The 25844-nt window shown below is 33.1% G+C and overlaps 1 long non-coding RNA gene across 1 annotated transcript; it reads left to right on the plus strand.

Moving 5' to 3' along the window:
- The first annotated feature begins 10928 nt into the window (after nt 1-10928).
- Nucleotides 10929-25292, plus strand: LOC145957032 (uncharacterized). The gene is made up of 4 exons (XR_014433464.1): nt 10929-11320; nt 22255-22433; nt 24610-24866; nt 24963-25292. It is a non-coding gene; the product is annotated as an uncharacterized LOC145957032 (long non-coding RNA).
- Nucleotides 25293-25844: the final 552 nt, after the last annotated feature.

The raw sequence follows: 25844 nt of genomic DNA on the forward strand, positions 1-25844 counted from the left end.
TAGATTGGATTACCAAATTAAAAACAAAGATTCACCACATGTTTTGGATCAAAATGAAATTCAATTTGTACACATTTTTGGTCATAAAAGTGTAGATTAATGTTTCAAGATATTGCACCAAATCAAGTATTACATGTGCCTATATATATATATATACATATATATATATATATATATATTAATGTGTGAATTTGCATTTTTCCTTTGATAAATTTTTTTTTTCTTTTATACCTCTTTTTTTTAAAACACACTTTTCTTGCTTTTACTTTCAACACATGTACACTTGAGTAACTTCAACAAATTGGGCCAACATTTAGCACGAGTTGAATTTGAAATTTGAATTCAAATACTTAGAGGAATTTGATTAGTACTAGGAATCTTATAAAATTTTTGGCTCCAAAAATTTCCACTTATGTTTTGATGGTTTCAACTTCAAATTTCAAACAATTAGGTTTGGCACATGTGATACTAGCTTGAATCCAAAAGATTTTAGAATTAAGGAGTTAGTTTCACACAAGATTCATCCACATGGAATATGCTTATGATCTAAAGGCACACATGACTAAATTAAAATCAAATTAGACTCAACTTTCTTGGACATTCACTTTCAAGTCTCGGCCACTTCATTCATCATGCTACACTTTTTTTTTTAATTTTAGATTTCAAAATTTAAAAGCACACTACAAGGAATCAATTGACAATAAAGGACTACACATTACTCTAGACAAAACATATGGATTCAAAAATAAAATGACTCAAAATCATGTGTCAATCACGGATCTAATTTTCAAATTTGCAACCACAAAAAATTATAATAATTGATGCTTAAGATAGCTCTAAGAATCCTAAAGCACTATAAGGATGATTCAATATGAACATGCATAAAATTGAACCATAAACATCAAGACAATTATTGGATCTATAGAATCAATGCAACTAAGGTAGATCCAAACGGTTCATACACAAGACAAGCAAAGATTATTGAACATGACAGAATAAAATTTTGAGTTAAGAAAGTTTAGAAGGACCTTAGGTGGAACCAAGGCTCTTCATATCAAATGATGGAAGAAACCTCCACTTGACTGAACAAAGACTTAGAACAAAGAATGGTTGAAGAACAAGAAGAACACTTGTTGCCACACTTCAATGAAGGAAGACAAGCCAATATCACTTCTAAATCTCTCACAAATTGGAAAGAAAAATGGACCTAATTCACTAGGCTCCTAGGGATTTCTAAGAGAGAAACTTGAGAGAAGACAATGCACTCAAATATCTTATATCTCCAAAAACAAAAAATGGAAAGATGGGCCTTAAATAGATCTAGGTGGCTTGTAGGAGAAGCTAGCTTAACCAAGGTTCAAAAATGAACCAAGATTAACTAACCAAGGTGGGTTGGCGTGTGAATTTGAATTTGAAATTCAAATTGGTGTGTGAACCTTCCCTTCCCCATGTGCTCACATGTGCACTTGGATCTAGGATTTGGATTTTTGCATTTAAATGCCATGTGATGCACATATGTGTTTGCATTTAAGAGCCCATGTGTGCCTAACCACATGGTTGGTCATATATGTTTCTAATTCAAATCAAATGTGTGTCTAGGCCCAAATGAACAAATTTTAAATTCTAAGGCCCAACCCATACTACTTGACCCAAGAAATACAAAACCCGATAAACCCTACACTACTAGGCCCATAATACATGGCCCAAAATAAGAAGTATTGGACTTTAAGTAATATCCCAACTCAAGAAGAGTTTAGGCCCACTAAACTCAACATAGGCTTAACCCTTCTACATCTTCGTAGTCATGACCCTAGTGGTGGGTCCCTTGGTTATGCCTCTGTCATCACCTTATGTATTCATCTATGGGTCTATCAAAATATGAATCAAGAAAACTAGTAGATCATACGATCTACAAAGGTATGATTGGTTCACTCATTTACTTGACTATTAGTAGACCTGACATCATGTATACTGTTTGTTTTTGTGCTCATATTTAGTCTGATCCTAAAGAGACTCACCTTAAAGCAATAAAATGCATATTCAAATATCTTGTAGGTACTATTAACCTAAGTTTGTTCTAGGAGAAAAATAATTATTTTAGGTTAGCAGGATTCAGTGATGCAAAATATGCTAGTGATAGGATTAAGAGAAAAAACACAATTAGAGAATGCCATTTCTTAGGTCCCTATCTCATTTCATGGGCAAGAAAAATATATAATTCAGTTACTCTTTCCATTATAGAAGCAAAATACATCTCTACAACTAGTTATTGCTCAAAGTTACTATGGGTAAAGTATAAACTAGAAGATTATTCAAGTTTTGAACATAATATACCTATTTCTTGTGCTAACACTAGTGTCATTAATCTTTCTAAAAATCCCACATAATATTCTTAAGTAAAGAATGTAGAAATAAGATATCATTTCATTCGTGATTATTTACAATAGGAATTTTTGACATAAATTTTATTAATATTGATCATCATTTTACTTATATTTTTTCTTTATCTGACATGCATCATCTTATGCTTATATGGGCATACTTGTTTCATTTGACTCATTAATCTAAGGCATATTAATTTATTACTATATTTTCACTAACATTTCATCTCTCTTATGAAAGGGTAACTTTTGTATTTAATGCTCTTAAATTCTTATCAATGATTATAAACTAGGGTTTGGTAAAAAAAAATTATGGAATAGTGGGACAATTAGAAGCATGTTGCATCAAAAATCTTTTCTTCTCTCTCCTTATCCTTTCACCTTACCTAACATGTTTCTCAGAAAACCAAAATTTCTCTACCTGTGAAATTTCAAACATGTAATTGTTCTCAAAAAATCTCATTACCCTTTCTGTTCTCTTTCAAACTTTCATGTTTCTTTCCCAAATAGAAACCCTAATCTTTCAAATGGAATCTAAGACTCAAGTGAGCACCAATACTAAAATTCCACTGCAAAATACCATAAGACTACCTTTCATTTTGGTAAAAACATTTTAGTTCAACAATTACGAGATAAGGGTATCTAGTGAAACACTACCTTGATAAGATTAGATAGACCAGATTTGTTGAGCTCAAGAATGACTGGTTCCATGTTCCATATACCTATTTTGGGACCTCTAATAGGGTGGAAGCTCATGCCATTACATGATAGATAGACTAGATACTGATTAGGATCAACCCTATCACCATTGCAATAGCCTCTAGTTGCAAAGAAAAAGGTTTGACCTACTCCAACCACTAGGAGGAGGTCATCACTCAAGATACAATGGATGTTATGTTACATCCCTTTCCTTGACCAACAGACAAGATACATTTGAAAATGTATCTCTACACAACAAATTGAAGTCTCTTTGTAGGTTTCTACATAACCTATTGTTCAACACATTCATCCCAAGGTTTGGCTCTAAGGATAATATTTTTAGGAGTATCATTTAGGCCTTTACCATCTGTGTTTGTGGGTGAAGATTAATTTGCCCAATTTGGTTTATATTAACCACTAGAAGTCTTTTATCTGCCAAAGAGATAAAAAAAAAAGGAGCAAGAGAGCAGCCATTCCCTACAAAATTCTTTTTTGGCAAAGTGATTGTGCAAGTCAACATCAATACCTCCAATTATAAGAAGGAAAAAAGGTTAGAGAGGTCACATCAACCACTTTGAAGCAAATGAAGGTTGTCCATTTGTTTGAGAAAACAAAAAGGATGCCAAGCGAATTGAAAATTTAGCCTAAGGATGAGCCACCCAAAAGAAACCTATCACTATCCAACAAACCCTCCACAATTATCCTCAAGCCCAAACAATAACCCAACCATCAGCCTAACTTCAAACCCAAATACAAGCCTCTTCTCCACCACCAAAAATTAGAATTAAGATTCTTTCCCCTATACCACTCAAGATTTATGTTCATAACTCTTCATTTGACTTAGATGAAAACCTTTGACCTTCCATCTTTGTCGCTCCACACCACCACCATAAACACAAACCCAAGCCTAACAACCTCAATAGTCCAACAAAATATTCTTGGTGCATCTAAAGAAGACAAACTGTTGGAGGAAGCATTACATTTGTCCACTGAGCAATTCGCCATAATAGACTCATCTATCTAGGTTGGTCTAAGATCTCGTCATCCACTCAAATGAAAGTGTTTGAAGTTAAAGTGATTCTTAGTTAGCATAGACAAATGTGTTTGTCACTAAGACGTTGGTTGATGAAGTAGATGCTAAAGACACTCCCAAAGTCCAATAAGAAATAATTGATGCACGTGTTGCATAATTGTCACTTGAATTATTTGTATCAAAGGCCATACCTATGAGCATTAGCCCCTCCTTGGTTTTTACTGATCCTTGCAGCCCTAAAGCTTTCATCTCTACAATACCACAAAGAAAAGATGTTGAAATTTTGAGTTTTGATTATGAGGAAGAAATCGAGTTTGAATGTCTGGTGAAGTAGGCTACCATAGATGAAAAATATATGGAACTGATGGAGTAGTTCCTTCCATGGATGATGATAGTGGTTGAAAGGAGACTCCTTGCCCTTGATCTAGGTTCACCAAGGGGTAGACAAAGGAAGGTTTTTGTGGGACAAAAGGGAGATGGGCGTGAAAGGAGGTGTTGGGCGGAAGCATATGGTGAAATGGTGTTTGGTGCTCACAAGGTTGGCTCACTCCAAGTGTAGGTGGAGGCCACTCTAGGGTTTCACTCTCCAAGGGTGGAGAATGAAGGGGGCTAGCCGAAACTAACCTAGGGACTAAGGATAGATTTTGAGGCACAAAAGGCTCACTCAATATCATATAATCCAAAGTATTTACAAGTTGTGGGGTGTTGGGTATTTATAGGAGGGGAGGCATCTAGGGTTGCATTTGGAGTGTGCATGGCCGAAATTCACAAGGCAAATGCACTCCAAATGAAATGCCAAATGAACCCTAGATGCTACTTGGTGGCCAAGGATGGAATCTATGGGTTTAGATTGGCTATATCTAGGTGCATGATAAGACCATGCAACCTTTGCCCTCCACTTGGGCCTAAGCCTTTCTAACACCAAAAATAGGTCCAAGGTCACCAAAAATGCGTCACCTCCTAATGTTAAACCCTAGCCCAAAATTAAAAACCCTAATCATCTAAAGCACCCCATAATACAAGGGTAAAATAGGAAATACAAAAGAAAATAAATCCTATGACTAAAATACCCCAAAATACAAGGGTAAAATAGAAAATAAAATAAATGCTAAAAAAACATAGGAGCTAAGGTCCAAAAATGGCCTCACTATCCCATTCCTCTTGCCTCCTTTAGTATATCACCTCTTGGTCTTCTCGGCCTTAGTGTTATTCCATCAGGAACCCCCTATGTATGACTCTACAAGGAGGTATCCCTACTATAACATGAAAGAGTATCTTTAGATGTGCTATAAATATGAGAAACCTATCACCATCCATCCTAAAATATGTAGACTAAAGTTTTTCCCCTTGATTTATATGGTCAACATCATCTGGATGCTTAGACTTTGAGTTTCATCAATCAATAATGCCACAAGCTTGAATACTTTTTGTGTTGTTCTAGAGTTAAGTTATGAGGGAAATCCATATAATCTTCCTTTAATGATTGATGGGGCAATGAAGGTTGTGCATGATCCATCCTTGGACCAAGTTCTTCATTGCTCACTCCAAGACCAAAGACATGCAATATTCTTTCTGTAAAAGGAAGGAGAAGAAGGCTACCTACATTAATGATATGAAGCATATGCAAGTTGCTCGACATCATCAATCTGGGGTTTTCAACATGGAAAAGGCTTATCCCTTGTATGCCACAGGAAGTTATATTCATCAGACTCCACCTCATCTGGCCACTTTACCCTTTGATAATAATCTTCTCTACCAACCATGCTGCAAATTTCATTTTGACACTCCTTTCAATTTTCAAAGTCTTATTCATTTACTTATAAATATTGTTTTCTTTTATGATTTTCTTGAACGTTCCCTTATCTTGATCCTCCCACTCTAGAACCTGAACCAACTTAATCTACAAGTGAAGCCATTATGCACTTAGTGGTCCAATTTCTCATTCAAGATTTTCTTGCCTCCATACGAAGGCAACATTAGTCTTCTAAGAAAAAATTCTTGAAGCTTCTTCCAAACTTAACACAAACATCATCTTTGATGAGGATTTTGACTAATTGGACTAGTTTTTGTTGGTGCCAAAAGGGAAGTAGTATTAGTTTTTAAAATAATTTTTTTAGTATAACATTGCATATTTTTCTTTTTTGTATGTTTTTGTGTCTTTTAAACAATTTCTTCATTTCAAGGGGAACTACATTTTTTTATCTTCATTATTATAGATACATGACTATATTTTACTCTGAATACTTTGATAATTCTTGAATGACATGCTCTAATATATAGATATTTGAATGCTCTAATATAGTTAAATGCTTTGATATGCTATGCTCTGCTATACTCAAAATGCTCTAATGTATCATGCTTTAGTATATTTAAATTGCTTTGATATATACAAATATTTTGATAAAAATGCATAAGTATGAATATCTTTGATTAAAATAACTTTGATTTGAATCTAAAAAAATTCTTATAAATCCATATGCTATACACAAGTTTTGGTAAAAAAAAATCTTTGTATAAAATGAAAATTGTGTTATTAATATAATTGATTTGATTCAAACACGTTTTTTTATTCTGATAAGATAAACCTTTAACACAAACGCAACAAGTCTTCCAATAAGGAATATATCATTTGTGCACTTTTGAAATCAATATTTCATCTATAATAAAAAAGATATTTAGATTTGTTTTAAAAACTCTTTCTTTTCAAGAATGTGTTTGTCACCATCAAAAAGGGGAAGATTACAACTTTAACCTTTTGCTATTATTTTAAGCCTAGAGAGGTTTAACAGTAAAAGAATACTTGGTTGTTGAAGCTTGCATAGACTTTGTGTTAAAAGAACATTTTCTTTTTAAAGCCTAGGGTGATTTTGTGTTGAAAGAATACTTAGGTAGTTGCTTGAAGAGACAAGTCAACTAATACTTAAATTTGAGCCAGAAGTGGCTTGGGAAAATAATACTTGTATCTTTGCATAAGATAATGGAACTTAATCTTGTTGGATCAAAAACTTGATGTAGTCTCAATGGTTGAGACAAACCAATACAAAAATACCTTGTGTTTAGTTTCTTTACTATGTGTCTGCACTTCTTTGTAAAGTAAACTTCACTATTTCCATAAAAAAAAGTGTGACTTTTTGATTGACACTATTCAACCTTCCTCTTTTTAGTGTCTCTCTTTTTTCTACACAATTTATTATTAGGAGTTCACTAAGAAGAATTATATTACAATCCTAAAATAGGGAGATTAGGCAAACAAGATAGGCAAATAACCCAACATACTGCTATAATCCATTAAACAAAGTGAAAAGAATTAATTATAAATGGAAGATTCCTTCTCTAAGGATTTGGATTTTAGTCTCCTATAGAACCTCAATTATGAATACAAAAAAAAAGGAAAATATGAGAAATTAAAGTTAAAAACTAAATGAATAAAATGTTGTTTAGACGTTCCTATTTATAATCAAATTTAGGGCATACTTTTAAGCACAAATGTGCATCTTAGTAAATATGATCGTGTTTAATAACATGATGTGCTTCATTAGAAAAATGAGAAGTTCAACCATGCATATGGGCAACCACAACCATGCTTCATCAGTGGTAAAGTCATGTTAAAACAATTTGAGGCATAATACATGTCGGAACTAAAAAAATTCTAATCTTGCTCACAGATGGTTTGGACTTCCATTTTTGAAAAGCTTATCGGTTAGGGATGTTGGGATTGGAGAGCCTGAGATTGATCACCTCTGAAGTTTGAAGAGTTTTGATGATAACAAGTGTGTACCAAGGACATCAACAACAAAGGAGTCAAAAACAAAGTCAAAGGAAGATGCTATGTAATAGGAGAAGTTTATAGTGTATAAAATTGTTTTGATTGAGTTTATCTTTTGTGTGTGCTATGTGCATGAGCTAAATCTATATCTAATCTAATTAAGGAGTGTATGATGATGAGTTAAAAGGATTAAGAAGTTATTTTGAGACTTAAAACAAAGTTTTGAAAACTAACTCAAAATAATCGATTATCATTAAATATAATCGATTATTCCAGCAACAGGCAAAAAGGGATGCCTTGCTGCAATAATTGATTATTTGTGAAATAATCGATTATCCCAGAAATGACTCTCTGGAATAATCGATTATCCAGCAAAATAATCGATTAAATTGTTCTTGGTGGATTTCCAGAAAATCTGAAGAACAAAATAATCGATTATTCTTTAAAATAATCGATTATCTGGTTCTGAAACTTTTATAAATAGTTTAAACATTTTGAAACTTCAGAACAGAGTTAGAATTGAGAATCAAAATTAGAAAAGCGTTTTTGTGAAGTCTCTGTCACAATCTTGGAGAGTTTTCTTTGTGAATCCAAGAAGAAAAACGTTTGTGAAAAGTTTTGAGAAAAGATCATCATCATCACATTCTTGAAAGGGAAGAGATTAAGATTTTCTTTGGAATTCCAGGTGAATTCGTTCCTTAATTCTTTGTGAATACTTGTAAATCTTGAGAGGGTTTCTCAAGTGGTAAGGAATTCTTGTAGTGGGTTTCTACAAGGGGTGTTTTCTTGAGGTCAAGAAAGTGGTTATCTTGAATGTAGGAGTATATGCATGTATGGTATGCTTGTAAACCTTCTTCATTAAGATAGTGGAACAAATCTTGATCAGGTTATGATTGAGGACTAGATGTAGGTCACATGTGGAGTGGCTGAACCAGGATAAAAGACTTGTGTAATCTTCTCTTACCCTTATCTTTTACTTTGTGTAATATCTTGATTGTGCATTAAAGAAGATTGTTCTTGATTAACATGTGTGTATGAATAACATTGGTTTGAACTGAATCAAAGCATTACATATTGATATTATCTTTGAACCTCATTGGTTAATCAAGAAAGCATATAAGATTCATTCTTCAATAACAAGTCTTTTAGAAACTTCATTGAAAATTCAGTTTTAGAAAAGTTTAATTGAAATAAAGATCCTAAATACTCTGAAATTTTTTAAAGTGTTATAGAATCCAATTCACCCCCCTCTTGGATTGAGCCATTCTTTTCTATCAAGGGAATGTCTAGAGACCAGACTAATCCCTAACCAACGGCTTTTGAAAAAGTTTTGAAGGAGTTGCCACCGATATTTTACTCAAAATATTGGAAAAAGAAAAGGTTTTGAAATTACAATAAAGGCTTTCATAGCCAGAATTGGATTCAGGAATCGATTACGTGTAGGAAAGGTGTTAGGCACCCTACAATGTCCTAAATTGGTACCCTATGATGATATTAGTATAATAATAAGTAATATTTTAAATATCTTATCCTCTTTTATTATTTAATATTATTTACATGACGAAAAATACCTATTATCTATATGATTATTTATTGGCATATAAGAATTATAAATAAAATGATAAATAAAGAAATAAATAATAAATGAAATAAGAAATGAAATAATAAATAAAATAAATAAAAATAATAAATAAAATAGAAGAATTTAGAACCTCTGAAGCAAGCATTTTATAAGGGAATTCATCTTCCCAAATGCGTGCGAGACGCGTTTTGGAAGCCCTTCGCTCTACAAAATCCTCACTATCAGTCGAAGATTTATAGAGAGGGAGGAAGCTATGCATCTTTTTCCTCCTAGTCCCTTGGCCAGAGGGTTTCTTATATAGCCAACTAGGAGACAAAAGCATAAGAGAGTTATTCGATGTGGGACTAAATTTTATAAAAAAACAATCTTTTTCTAGGCACCATGCAGGATCTCTAGAGAACTCGTTAACTGTCAGATTGTGCTATTTTTTTTATAGTATCCTCAAAATATATTGATTTTCAATTTCAACTGTTGGATCATTAAAATACGGTCTACAGTGAGAGATACTATCATAAAAAAAACATTGCTTGGTATAAGACTCATATTTTCTAGTTGCAATGCGTGGCCTCTAGAGAAATTATTAACCGTTGGATTATGCTAAAAATTTGATGATATCTTCTTAATACATTTATCTTTAACTTCAACGATCGGATCATTAAAATTCAGTCTTTAGTGAGAGATATTATCAGAATAAAGATACTGTCCGATGCAAAATTTTCTTGAAAAGGGAGCGGGCCGTTCCAACATTAGGAACAACCCGTTCCAATTTGGGAACGGCCGTTCCGCACCCCGGATCAAGTTTTTTTTTTTCATTTTATGGGCCTTTCGGAGCCATCTTGCCCCGTTTAGGTTCTCTATTGGGCCCTTAGGGGCTGTACGTGCTACTTTTTCCAACTACAGTGCGAGGCTTCTAGAGCATTCATTAACTATTGGATCATGCTTAAATTTTGACGATATTTTCTCAATACATTGATCTTTAAGTTCAACGGATGGATCATCAAAATTAAGTTTATAACGAGAGATATTATCATAACAAAAATGTTGTCCAACGCATTGAGCCCCTCAAGGGTCGTTTGTCTCGCTCTATTAGACCTTAGTAATTGATTTGGGTACCCCGGATGAAATTGGGTGTCTACAAGACAAAATTTATAAAGAAACTTAATAATATAAAATTAGTTATTGACTTTCTAAGGAATCTTCTAACTATTGGAGTTGTGAAATTATTCATCAATATTTTACCTTTCACAATCAAATTATATTTTATTTGACATTTAATATTACTATAATTCTATAATAAGTAATAAAATTATGATCTAAATATCTTTTAGTCACACTATAAAAGGAACGAGTTTATATTTTGGTCCTAAAATATATAAATAATACTTATTTTAAGAATCTGTGAAACTTTTTAGATACGTCATACACTAATAAAATATTATTAACAATTGCAAATAATATTTGAGATGATTACTTAACCCTTTAATGAACAAACAAATGTTAGAATTTTCTTTATTTGGAACATTATTTTGGATTTTGAGAATCACCATGTGCACATATAATTATTGGGTTGAGTCCAATATGCAAGTGTGCTGAGTAGTATGTGTAGGACCTAATGGGCCTAATATTCATGATGGATGGAAATTAGGTGACCCATGCTTTTATTTTATTCTTTTATTAAAAGGAGGCAGGATCATCATTTGACTCTTGAGATACATACGCTCTCTGACAGCTCACGATTCCATCAAGGGGTCAGTCTGTGAAAGGGGAAGAGATCAAGTGGAATAGCCTGTTCTTGACGTATACACGTGTGTACATATTTTGTGACACCAAGGGAGAGTTATAGAAGATGTCAGAAAGAGGTAAGCAATTTACCTTAAACGAAAATAACATTTGGGTGTTTCTAAATTCTGGTATTGATCCTAATAATGTTAAAATGTGGTATCAGAGCAGATTATACTAGATTTAGAATCCTAAAATTTATTACTTTTCCTGTTCTGGATGAAACTACATATATTATCAATTTTATAAATTCGAGAAATGCCTCAATGCTATAGTGCTATTACTGTTTCAAAATCATGAAATTGAGATATGTTAACAAGTGAGATTAATTTGTGAAATGTCGCACTACAGTTGTCATTTTGAAATCGTTGTATCGATTTGATTGTAATCATTTTATTTGATTAATTTATTTGATCAAATTGTGTTCAGTGTTGTCATTTTTTTTTATTTTCTCACTGAACTTTTGGATTGAAATATATCAATTTGATATGTTCCACTATGATTGAAATCTACAAAAAAAAAATGGAGCTGTACGAGAAAATATTTTGGGCAATTGAACATCCATTTTTGGAACTCTATTAATTGAGTAAATGTATCTCACCACAGTGGCTCATTTATAAAATTGGTGGAATTACCTATTAAATAAATAAATATATAAATTATTATTGGGATGTTGTGTCACTCAATTAATTTTTTTTTAACTCACCCACAGGAGGTTAATTCATTAATTAATTTGATGAGACATGTTTATTTTGGGGTGAGCATGACAGTAAAATCCTTCTGCCCACTGGTGTAGGACTTTTGCAACTGTTGTTTTGTATAATATATTCTCCACCCACATGGTAGTTTATATTATATGTATTATGTCCCTTAATTAATGTTATTTTTTTATTACTATAGATTGGCCATATCGTTAATATTTTCTTGATATTTTTCAGCTCCTGTGACTTTAGACTAGAAACAATTACAAGAGATTGAAAGATGATATTGAGTTGGCCTTTAGCTTGTTGGATATTGACATAGCTATTAATTAGGGAAGATGAGCCTATCATAACTGATGAAAGTACTGATGAACAAAAGGCTTATCACAAGGAATGGGCAAAGGCTAATCGTAAGTGTTTGATGCTAATCAAGCGATCCATTCATGAGTCATTGGTGAAGGAAATCCCACAATTTGAGAATGCTAAAACTTTTCTTGCTTCCATTGGGGGAAAGGTATGCAGTTTCTGCAAAAATCGAAGCTGGACAATTGATGGATAATTTCATCAATATGAAGTATGATGAGATTGATGGTGTTAGGCAATACATAATGAAAATGGTGACCCTTTCCAATAAACTCAAAGACCTTGAGTGATGGCATCCTTACTTGCATGAACATGAGATGATGAGCAAAGGAAGAGGATGCCTACTCCAAGGATCAAGTTCTTCAAAGGTGGCACAAGGTTTTAGGGTGGATGATGATGGAATGGATGAAAATGGAGGTTGGGTAGAAGGTGTTTGAGGAAATGCTTGAGAAGGTTACTCTAGGGTTGGCTCACTTCATGATGATGAAGGCCACTTCTAGGGTTTAGCTCTCAAGGTGGAGATAGGATGGGAGGTGGCTGAAATTAGCCAAGGTGACTAAGGATGATATAAAGGCAAAATGCTCTCTTTATATTCAATATCCAAAGTATTTACATGATGCATAGCCTAGGGTATTTATAGGAGTGGGAGGCATCTAGGGTTGCATTTAGGGTTGCATTGGCCAAAATTCACAATGCCAAATGCACACTAAATGAAACTCAAATAAACCCTAGATGCAACTTGGTGGCCAAGGATGAAATCTTTGGGTTTAGTTAGGCTACATCTAGGTGCATGATAAGACCATGCAACCTTTGCCCTCCACTTGGGCCTAAGCCTTTCTAACACCAAAAATAGGTCCAATAGCCACAAAAATACGTCTAGGATTTTATTCCCACCCTAATCAAATACCTTAGCCCAAAAAATAAAAACCTATGATCTAAAGCACCCCATAATACAAGGGTAAAATGGGAAATACAAAAGAAAATAAACCCTATGACTAAAATACCCCAAAATACAAGGGTAAAATTGGAAATACAAGTAAAATAGATCCTATGTCTAAGATACCCCAAAATACAAGGGTAAAATAGGAAATCAAAGACAAGGGCAAAAATAGGAATAAAAATAAATGCTATGCTAATAAAAACTTAGGAGCTAAGGTCCAAAAGTGGCCTCACTCCTCTTATGGTTTTTCAACATTAACCCATTCCTTTTCCTTCCTTCAATACATCATCTCTTGGACTTCTTGGCCTTAGTGTTATTCCATCATTCCCTCCCTCTTGAAAAGGATTTGACCTCAAATCAAGAGGTTCCTCGTGGTGGGAATCATGACCAACAAAAACATAAAAATAAGCATTAGAGGTAATAGTATATGCTAGAAATGGAATGTGTATCCTAAGAGGAGTTCTACTAAAAATGCTAAAAAGATTGTCTAAATTAAAAGGACTAGACTCTCTAATGCGAAAGATAAGATCCTCCCCATGGTGAAGTCTAGATGTATAACCAAAACCTAAAAAGGTAAACAGACTAAAACTATAGCACACTAATGCATTAGTCCCAAAAACTAAAATATCTTGTTGGAGGTACCCAATGTAGTGACCTAGGTATGTACTAGAAAATAAAGAAAACTTAACTAAACAATTACCTAAACAACTTTGTATTGCATTATTTGTTAGATACATATGAGAAAAAGGTGTGAAGAGGAGTCTAGAAAACTCATATAATCTAAGTTTGTCTTGTAGGGAAGTAACCAAGTTAAGTTCAAATAAGTTTGAACTTCCCTCAAGATCAAAAATAGAAAATAGGACACCATGAGATGTATCCAAAAAATCATACAAATCAAAAGTTGGGTGCTTTTTGAGGACAAATAAAGTAGAAAGAGTCTTAAAGAAAGAAGGCTTATCTTCCTTGGGCACCACCAAGGAAGTAGCACAAGAAGTGGGACTAAGTGAAGTCCACTTCTTCTTCAGAAGTTGAGATTCTTTTTCTTTAAAAAGGATTTATTTTTGAATCTCCACTTCATGACTAGTGGCAACATGGGAGAAAGAGTTAAGGTCTTGATGAATGAAGAGAGTCTTTTTTAAATCATTTTCAATGGGAAAGTGACTCTCTTCAAGCATAAGCCCTTTGGAAGAGACATTATCCTCCTTACTCTTCTCTAAGAGTGTTGGTTGTTGTTTTTCATTTTCTAACCACTCTTGAACTTTTTCTATACTTTTTCTTTATTTTTTCTTTCTTTTCTATCTTCTTTTCTTTTTCTTTTATTCTAAGTTCTACCTCTCTTGTTGTATTTTCTTCCTCATGCATACTCCTAGGGACTTTAACTTCTTTTCCTATTTGAGATCTAGTTGGAACATTCCTAGGTTTGGATCCACTAGTTTCTCTCCCCTCAACTAATTTTGCAAGTAATTGTTGTATTTCCTCCTTATTCCTAGCATTTTCTTTTTCCCTTTTTCTAATTTCTTCCTCTCTTTTTATGTGTTCGTCTTCTTTTTTTTCTTATGTACTCTTTTAACTCTCTAATCTCATCTCTAACACTAGACCTAGTACTACAAGAATTATGACCATGTACACTAGAATGATCACTCATCTTTGATCAAGAAAAGGTTTTCACAAATTTGTTTTCAAAAAAAAAGTTGGAAAAGGGTTTTCACAAAGAGTGAGTTATAAAAGGTTTTCACAAAGAGTTTTTAAAGGTGTAGGATTGGTGTTAAAAGGCCTAAGTGTACAAATTGAACTATCAAAGGGAGGTGGACTACAAGGAATCACTTAAAAACCAAGCCTTATCAAGTAGGAATCACTAAGCCCTTTCACACTTTTCTTACAAAACAATTTTTGTACTAAAGTTAGGTGTGTGTGTGTGTGTGCACGACCCCCTAGTAGGCAAATTGAAGCCTTATAAAACGAAAACAATTAAAGTAAAAGACCTAAACAATTATACTACCAAAGCACTAAAGCATGCAAAGAAAGTAACTAAAGCATGTGCTAGTCGGATTCCCTAGGGTGGGAGCTTGAAGTGACCTTGGTGGTATTCAAGCCACTCCCACAAGCACTACTCGAATTACCCTAAAAATTACTTGGTTTAAAGAGGCCAATTACAAACCAAAATCAATGAAAACAAAGGCCAAAAATACAAGTGGCCGAAAATTGCATAAGAGAAAAACAATTTTTAGAAGAAAATAAAGTCTTCAAGTCTCCAACTTGCTTTCCTTCACAATGAACACCCAAGTTAGTCCTCCCCTTGGTGTTTTCTCTCTTAGTGGTTTTTGGATCCTCCAAAGCACCTTGGACACCAATTCATACAGCCCCTCCACTCAATCCACCAAGAGAATGTGTGGTGTTTAGAAATTTTCCTCACCTAAGCCAAGAATAAACCAAACCAAGAGTACAAGAGGCCAAGGAATAAAAACTAAAAAGGCACAATTAAAAAGGCTAAACTCAAGTAGAGATTGATGAGACAAACTTAAGAATAGAAGAAAGACTCAAAAAACTAAAATTAAGGCACGTTAAAGAAAGGTAAGCACACAAGAGAATAATTCCTAGAATGGAACTAGAATAGAATTTAGCAAGTAGGCTTAAAATGGAATGATGCACTTAATATGTTTGATTTAATGTTTCTTACAGCCATACACTAATTTGTTCAAAGGTCCAAGAATAACTCCATTGCCAAGGTAGGAAAATTTTTGTCCCAAGGTCCACAAGTCTAGTAAGGTTCCCTTTTTCTTGTTTTTGTTTCTTTTGTTCTTTTTTTTTTGCTTGTCCAAGTCTCGGTTTTGATGTTCAAAGTCCAACTACTTTTTTTTTTTTTTTGAATTATAATCCTTCCTTTGCTTGGGTTTTACACTTGTGTCCAACAAATGGTTTAGCAATAATTTTAGGAGTATTCTTTATAATATTTTGTGATGGCTTAATGAGACAACTTGAGTGAATTTTAAAATTTTTTAATGTGCAAATGTCCAGCAGTAAAATGTGCACATAAAATTCACTCTCATGCTCAAAATATCAAACAATATATAGGCATACAATTGCACTAGGAGATACTTCAAATTTGGCCAAAATTTCAAGGCAAAGATGTGCAAAGAATGTAATCACACATGATATTTTAGGAATGTAGAACATGCTAGAACTAATTAGCATGCATGATTGACTTCTCTAAAGCACATATAAGTCACGGCCAATTCATCAAACACATGGCATGCATGTCATATTTTTTTTCTCATTTCAATGGTTAAGCATAAAACTTGGAAAAAAAATTTCAAGGTAGTTCAAAGAGACAAGCTCATGACAAAACCGGATGGATTAAAAAAATAAAAACATTAATGTATATCATGCAGCCCAAAATTTCCAGCAACTCAAATATTTAAAGAAAAAGGCAAGAACCTAAATAAGAAAGCCTAAAATGCCAAGATGATTCACAAAGAACATATGGTATGAATCAACACATGAGAAGAGATTTATGGATCATCAAAATATGACAATGATGATGATTCATTTAGGCACACTTAGGAGACATGTAAGGAAGACATGACATGACCGAATATTTTTTTTTTAGAGATAAAGAAATTGTTACCCTTGAAGAACCAAGGCTCTAGATACCACTTGGCATCCTTACTTGCATGAACATGAGATGATGAGCAAAGGAAGAGAATGCCTACTCCAAGGATCAAGTTCTTCAAAGGTGGCACAAGGTTTTAGGGTGGATGATGATGGAATGGATGAAAATGGAGGTTGGGTAGAAGGTGTTTGAGGAAATGCTTGAGAAGGGTACTCTAGGGTTGGCTCACTTCATGATGATGAAGGCCACTTCTAGGGTTTAGCTCTCAAGGTGGAGATAGGATGGGAGGTGGCTGAAATTAGCCAAGGTGACTAAGGATGATATAAAGGCAAAATGCTCTCTTTATATTCAATATCCAAAGTATTTACATGATGCATAGCCTAGGGTATTTATAGGAGTGGGAGGCATCTAGGGTTGCATTTAGGGTTGCATTGGCCAAAATTCACAATGCCAAATGCACACTAAATGAAACTCAAATGAACCCTAGATGCAACTTGGTGGCCAAGGATGGAATCTTTGGGTTTAGTTAGGCTACATCTAGGTGCATGATAAGACCATGCAACCTTTGCCCTCCACTTGGGCCTAAGCCTTTCTAACACCAAAAATAGGTCCAATAGCCACAAAAATACGTCTAGGATTTTATTCCCACCCTAATCAAATACCTTAGCCCAAAAAAAAAACCTATGATCTAAAGCACCCCATAATACAAGGATAAAATGGAAAATACAAAAGAAAATAAATCCTACGACTAAAATACCCCAAAATACAAGGGTAAAATTGGAAATACAAGTAAAATAGATCCTATGTCTAAGATACCCCAAAATACAAGGGTAAAATAGGAAATCAAAGACAAGGGAAAAAATAGGAATAAAAATAAATGCTATGCTAATAAAAACTTAGGAGCTAAGGTCTAAAAGTGGCCTCACTCCTCTTATGGTTTTTCAACACTAACCCATTCCTTTTTCTTCCTTCAATACACCACCTCTTGGACTTCTTGGCCTTAGTGTTATTCCATCATTGAGTGCCCCGTCGCTGAAAAATTCCTTGTTCATCATGCCCTCTACTCCTTACCTAGTAAGTTTGATGCCTTGAAAACTTCTTATAATACCCAGCTGAAAGAGGAATGGGACTTAAACACCATTATTTCAATTTGTGCCTAAGAAGAGGATGGGATGAACCATGTGATATCTAAAAATGTGAATTTGGTTTCTTAGCCTCACCATAAGAAGTTTCCTAACAAAAAATGGAACAAGTTCCAAACAAACAATGGTCCTGATTAGAAGCCCGATCCATCTCATAAGCCCCTTGGTCCTAAACCTGTCATTCAAAAGAAAGAAATAAAGTGTTGGTTTTGCAAATCAGCAAGACACATAAAATCAAATTGTAACGCCTTTAAATTTTTCTTGAAAAATAAGGGTAAAGGTGAGCCACTTGCTTTCGTTTTTCATGAATCTAGCTTAATAGATGTTCCACTAAATTCATGGTGGATTGATTCTGGAGCATGTATTCATGTTGTTAATTCTTTGTAGGGGTTCAAGAGCAAGCAAAAGCCAAGTGAAGCTGAATTTAATCTATATGTAAGGAATGAAAGTAAAGTTGATATCCTATTTATAGGATTGATTGAACTAAAATTGGAGTCTGGTTTTGTTTTGTATTTGAAAGACACTGTTTTTGTACAATCCATGAGGCGCAATTTGATTTTTTTGTCAAAACTTGATGATTGTGGCTTTTCTTTTAATTTTAATAATGGATTTTGTCACTTGTCTTTCAATTCCCAAGTTGTTGGTAATAAAGCTGTTAAATCTAATGGTTTATATTGCTTGAACCTTGATTCCAATGTTTTAAATTCCCTTTATGTTCAAGCAATTGGATCTAAAAGAGCTTTTATTAAAGAAAATTCTTTTTTCTTGATGGCATAAGCGTCTAGGTCATATTTAAAAGAAAGGATTGGCAGGTTGATAAAAGATGAGGTTCTACCTCCTCTTAATTATAAAGATCTTGAAGAATGTGTAGATTGTATAAGGGGAAAATTGACCAAAACAAATAGAAAAGGGTCTACACGTAGTCAAGATCTTTTGGAAATCATTCATACTGATATTTGTGGTCCTCTAAAACCAACCTTGTGTGGAAATAAATAATTTATAACTTTCATTGATGACTTTTCCCATTTTGGCTATGTCTACCAGATAAATGATAAATCTTTATCTTTAAAAAAATTTAAAATTTTTAAGACTGAGGTAGAAAACCAATGCGGTAAAAGGATTAAAATTGTGAGGTCGGATCGAGGTGGAGAGTTTTATGGTAGACATGGTGAGACTGGACAATTAAAGGGACCTTTTGCTAAATATCTTAAGAACTATAGAATTGTTTCACAATTTACTATGCCAGGGGCTCCTGAGCAGAATGGGGTGGCTGACAAAAGAAATCACACTTTGATGGACATGGTGAGCTCTATGATGAATTAGGCTAGAATACCTGAATTCCTTTGGGAAGAAGCCCTTAAAACAACCATGTATATCCTAAATAGAGTACCTTCCAAATTTGTTCCTAAAACACCTTCTGAACTTTTTAAGGGGTGGAAACCTAGCCTTTCATGTGTGGGTTTGTGTTGTTGAGGTAAAAATTTATGACCCTACTACCTCAAAATTAAGTCCTAAAACCACCAGATGTTACTTCATTGGTTATCCCATTAATGTTAAAGGCTACAGATTCTATTGTCCTATCCGTAGAACAAAAATAATTGAGGCAATTTCTGCCAAATTCTTGGAAAATGATATGGGCGATTTTAACATCTTTGTTGATGAGGGAACAAGTTATAATAAAGAGCATATTTTTGTTCTAATTCCTATTATTTAAGAAAGAGTTGTGTATCAACCAATTGAAAGAGTAGGTGAAGTCCCACAACAAGAAGTTGTGGAAAATGTGCCACCACCAGCTCCTGAAGAGCCAACTAAAAATCCTCCTCTTAGGCAATCACAAAGAGAAAAAAGACCTGTTGATCTTGATGATTATTATACTTTTCTTGGAGAGTCAGATTTCAATATTGGTTGCATGTTAGATCCAGAAAATTACAAGGAAGTTATTTTCTAGTGTTTTGTATGATAAATGGATTGATGCCATGAATGATGAGCTACTCTCTATGAACCATAATGGTGTGTGGGAGCTTGTGGAAGCTCCTGATGGTACTAAAGCCATAAGATGTAAGTGGATTTTCAAGACTAAAAAAGATTCTAAGGGAAAAGTGGAGCGTTTTAAAAGCAAGGCTTGTGGCAAAGGGGTACACTCAAAAGGAGGGTATTGATTATAAAGAAAATTTTCTCCTGTTTCCTCTAAGGATTCCTTTGGGATCATTATGGCCTTAGTGTCTCATTATGATCTAGAATTACATAAGATGGATGTGAAAACGGCTTTTTTGAATAAGGATCTTTTTGAGGAGGTTTATATGGAGCAGCTTGAAGGTTTTGTAGAGAGTGGAAAAGAGCATTTGGTATGTAAATTGAAGAAATCAATTTATGGTTTGAAACAAGCATCCAGGCAATGGTATCTTCAATTTGATGAGATCATCACATCCATGGGCTTTGTAGAAAACAAGGTAGATCAATACATATATCTCAAACTTAGAGGGAGTAAGTTTATTTTTCTTGTTCTCTATGTAGATGACATCTTACTTGCTAGCAATGATTATGATCTACTTGTTGAAACAAAGAACATATTATCAGTGCCTTTTGACATGAAGGACCTCGGGGAGGCTTCTTTTGTTTTGGGTTTATCTCAAAAAGCTTATATTGATAGTATTTTGAAGCGATTCAATATGGAGCATTGTAAACCTAATGATGTCCCTATTGCCAAATGGGATAAATTATGTAAGGATCAATGTCCCAAGAATGATATTGAAAAGCACTCCATGGAGAATGTTCATTGCGCTAGTGTTGTTGGTAGTTTGATGTATGTTCAGGTGTGTACTAGACCTTATTTGTCTTTTGTTGTTAGTGTTTTGGGTAAGTTCTTATCAAATGCTGGGCATGCTCATTGGGTTGCTACTAAGAAGGTTATGAGGTACTTGCAAAAGACAAATGAATACATGCTTGTTTACAGGAGAGTTGATAACTTGGATGTTACTAGCTACTCTGACTCAAATATTGCCGGTTGTCCAAATGATGAGAAATCTACTTCTGGATATGTTTTTATGCTGGCTGGAGGAGTTGCATCTTGGAAAAGTGTAAAACAGACTTTGACTGCTTCTTCTACTATGCAGACTGAGTTTGTTGCTTGTTATGGAGCTACATCTCATGCTATGTGGTTAAAAAACTTTGTTTCTGCTCTTGGAATTGTAGACTGCATTTGTAAACCATTAATTTTTTTTTTGTGACAACAGTTCTGCTGTTTTCTTTACCAAGAACAACAAACCACTATAGCTTCTAAGCATATTAGGATTAAATTCTTGGTTGTCAGAGAGATGGTGGAGAATGGAGAGATTCTTGTTGAGCATATTTTCACTGAGAGGATGCTTGCTGACCCCCTAACTAAAGGACTTAGACCCATGGTATTTATGAAACATGTTGAGAATATGGGCATCGTAGGGTCTTTTGATGCATTTGGTAGTGGGAGTTGTTATCATTATTTTATGTTTTATTTTATTTTATTGCATTGAACTTGTATCATTTTGTTTTGGTGATGTTCTTGTAGAAGTTCCATATCATTAATGCAATAATGAAATTTTTGTACTTTGTCTCGAGATATTGTATTTCTTTTTAGGGAATGATGTTTCATGAGAAACATGTTAGTGATCTCCGTGGGAGGATGGTTGTGTTCTCTTGGGAGGACACAATGTAGGATCCATACACATTACCATGCAAAGGAACCATATATTATGCTATAATGTGTACCTACACTTGCACACTTGTGTTATGATCATGCTGATGAAGTCATTAGTTACGTGGTCATTGGTGAACTAAACTCTGAATAGTTTAATTTTGCTTATGACTCTTAGCTAATAATTTTGTTAGTGGTATCAGTCATGTTTTGTGGTGATTATATTCAGGTTGTTTTGTGGCCACAATTGTTCAACTTGAGAGTCATTTTTGAAATGAATTTAAAATAAAATAACATCGTAAAACCCAATCAATATTGTCCAAGTGGGAGAATGTTAGAATTTTCTTTATTTGGATTATTATTGATTGTTGTAATTTTAGTTTATTAAAATGGGTTGAATGTATGATCTGATATGTTATTCTGTGATCATATTTTGGATTTTGAGAATCACCATGTGTACATATAATTATTGGGCTGAGTCCAATATGCAAGTGTGCTGAGTAGTATGTGTAGGGCCTAATGGGCCTAATATTCATGATGGACGGTAATTAGGTGACCCATGTTTTTATTTTATTCTTTTATTAAAAGGAGGCAGGATCCCCACTTGATTCTTGAGATACATACGCTCTCTGACAGCTCACAATTCCATCAAGGGGTCAATCTGTGAAAGGGGAAGAGATCAAGTGGAAGAGTCTGTTCTTGACGTATACACGTGTGTACGTTTTTTTGTGACACCAAGGGAGAGTTATAGAAGATGTCAGAAAGAGGTACATAATTTACCTTAAACAAAAATAATATTTGAGTGTTTCTAAATTCTAGTATTGATCCTAATAATGTTAAAAAAAAGTAGTTAAAAATAATTTCATAATAATGGAGACTAAACACAATAATTCTAAATTTTAGAAGGATAAAAAATAAAAATAAAATTACAATGACTAAAAACATATTTAAGCCTAAAACAATATAAAAAGGATAATAATAAATAAATATAAATTAATGATATTGAAAGAAAGAGAAAAAGGATAAAATGACAAAAACCTAAAAATATAAATACTTATACATTAATATTATTCACCATAACAAATTTAAATTAATTATTCACTTTAAAATTACTTCAATTTCAAATGCATATAAAAATGAAAAGTAAAAGGGAAAAAAGAATAAGGTAGTTAAAATAATTTAACTCAATTGTTTTTCAAATGTATTTAGAAAATCAAATTATAACATTTTTTTCGTGACTTCTACTAAATAGCATAACATTTCAAAATTAACAACATTCTAAATTAATTATCATAATTATCAATAAAAAGTTTCACAACTCCAAATTTTAATATTTTTTTATATCCTGATAGATATTTTTTTAAGAATGAACTGAATCAATTATATAATTAAATCTTGGAAAAGATATCGCTCCATAAAAATTATTAAACAATAAATATGTAAAAAAAAATTTATATAAACCATATATATATAATTTCTTATGGAGTCTAAGGCAAGTACGTGTTTATATGGTTTTGAATGTTACACATCCAATGGTAAGGACATGCTTCGTTAACCACGGATGCTTCAAGAAGAAGTACGATCGTGCTTGTTGGCAAACAGGGTTGTACTTCATAACACAAGAATGGATCTCGGTATGTTTCTATTTCAACTCTAAATTCTAAACTTTTAAAAAATCTTATAAGTTCGTATGCCAACATGTTCTTAATTTTAAATTTCGTTGTTGCTATTATATTTCTCTTAGAAAAAAAAAAAAAAAAAAACAACAGTGCATCAGTAGTGAGAGTTGGTTCAGTAACTTCAGATGCCCGGATCGAAAACGGGAGAGCTTATGAATATTACCCGTTTCGTGAATCTTTCGAAAATTCAGTGGTTGCCAAATAGCATTAATTAATTGCTTGCATGTTTACGTTTAGTCAAACCCCACGCAATAGCCCTTATCAGGCTATGGTGATGAAACAAAATATTTACTGTCCTTTCTACTCAATTTTGTCCAATACAATCACGAAACGTAGCAAGTTGCTATAGTGACCAAACTGTAGCATTCATCAGCTATAAATGTTGAAAGAAGGGAAAATTCCATATATTTTTTTCCCAACTTTGTACTTTTGCGAAACCATATCCAACCGAGTAGGAATGTAGCTTTTAACTAGCATTTTGTCCTCTTCAAAATTAAATAAAGGTAGGACCTCAAAAGGATGCGTTTGGTTATGAAATTCCAGAATTTTGATCCGTTGGTAACCAATAGCTAGATACTTATAGACTTTCTGTCTCGTTGTGTCACATGAGAAGAAATAGACACATAAATGGAAATGATGAAGGTGGTTTTCATTTTTCAACGTGTGGAAATTTAAAAAGTGACTTAAATCTAGAATGAGTTAATTAAGTGTCTAAATCTAAAGAGTATTGTTGTTTTCAATTTTGTTCCTATGCTTCACAGTTCACAGAATAGTATTGCCCGAATGATCATTTTGGAGCTGTCAAATGTCAAAGCTTGCCGGTCTTTTAAGTCTGTACTGAAATTGGGCCAGACAATCAAAAGAGAAAGCTTTAGAAATCCTTTAATTTCTATCATAGTCTTGAAAATGACCACTTAATTTGTTTGGTGGTGTCTCTTAATTAAAAAATACAATAAAAATTTTGAAGAAAAAATAATCACTGAAATAGAAAGTAGATTTTTTTAAGAAAAATACTATTTGTACAACAATTAATTAAGAGATAAAAAAGAGAAAAATATATACATGATATACAATGATATTATTCAAAAAAATATTTAGATTATTATACAAATTATATATGAATATCACAACTCATTATCAAATCATGTGTCATTTTGTAATTCAAAAAGATTTAAGAAATATAGAACAGATGATTTAATCCTATAATAAATTAATAATGATATTTACCATATCAGAAATTGAGCATAGCAGTTGTTTTCTACAGGTCTAGAAATTAGGCACTGTTTCTAAATATCTCATGGACAAGACTTTGGTTAACTACTTTTCCAACAGCCAGCCTGATTCTTCTCCAGTTGCTTCCTGACGTAACCATAAATGGCCATGGCCGCTTTATGTTTTGTTATCACTTCCATTTCTCAAATCCTAAAACACTTGGTAGCTTTCCTCTTTTCAATCTTCTCGATCTAGGGTTTCTCTTGCAGAGAGATTGAACATCACCATGTGTCACAACTTTGTTCAAAGGTACCACATATATATCCCTTTACTTAATTTCTCCCCCTATATGTGTGATCATAATCCCAATCCTAAATATATATTCTTTGGTAATTTTATGCGCAGAGAGAATGAAGGATGAAGAGCATGCATAATTGCATATGATATCTTAATTGTTGACAGAAGATAGAGAGCACAGTTGAACATACCCAGCAGGGCTTTGTGTATGAGCAGTTTTGTGCTCTCTTTTCTTCTGGCAACATATATCACTTCCTTGCTGGTTGGATACTCTGAACTCTCAAAACCATATAAACTTTTTGAACCTTCTTTGAGCATGCTTGTCACATGCATAAGTTTTCTGGGTTTAATTTCCCTTAATTAACATGCAGTAGTTGTATGTAGGTAAGTATACTACCATCCTCTCATTCATAAATACCTACATATTTAGAGATGTTAATATCCTTTCATATTTTTTTAAAAAGATAATATATTATCAATTTATAATTTTATACTTTTTAAAATACACGGTATCTAAAACGGTGCTTGCTAAAATATTTCTTTAAAAAATAAGCATATATAAAAATAAAAATAAATAAGTATTTTAAGGATGTGGTTTGAGACTTCAATCATATATAGATCATAAAATTTATTAGTTAGTCAAAACTCGTTCAATCACTTTAAAAAGTTTTATAATTTTATCGATTCAAAATAATTTAATAATTTTAATTTATTAGCTTCTTACAATAGCAACATATAAGGGGGTATCTCTTTATTTCAAGAATACGTCTATCTAGACTTATATTGTTCAATAACTCATATTTTATATCAAATTTTAATGATCCAACCGTTGAATTAAAGTTTTTAATGCATAAATCAAGTTTGCAAATTTTTACAAATTTTGGAAACTATTTAATACTTCGTTTCATTAATTCAAATCAACGTATAAAATACTTTTATAATTATTCGTCAATTTGAATTAATGAAACAAAATATCAAATAATTTTCAAA

The sequence above is a fragment of the Cajanus cajan genome, chromosome 4 (assembly GCF_000230855.2).
Source record: "Cajanus cajan strain Asha chromosome 4, NIPB_CcT2T_4, whole genome shotgun sequence".
In the NCBI taxonomy this organism is placed as follows: domain Eukaryota; kingdom Viridiplantae; phylum Streptophyta; class Magnoliopsida; order Fabales; family Fabaceae; genus Cajanus; species Cajanus cajan.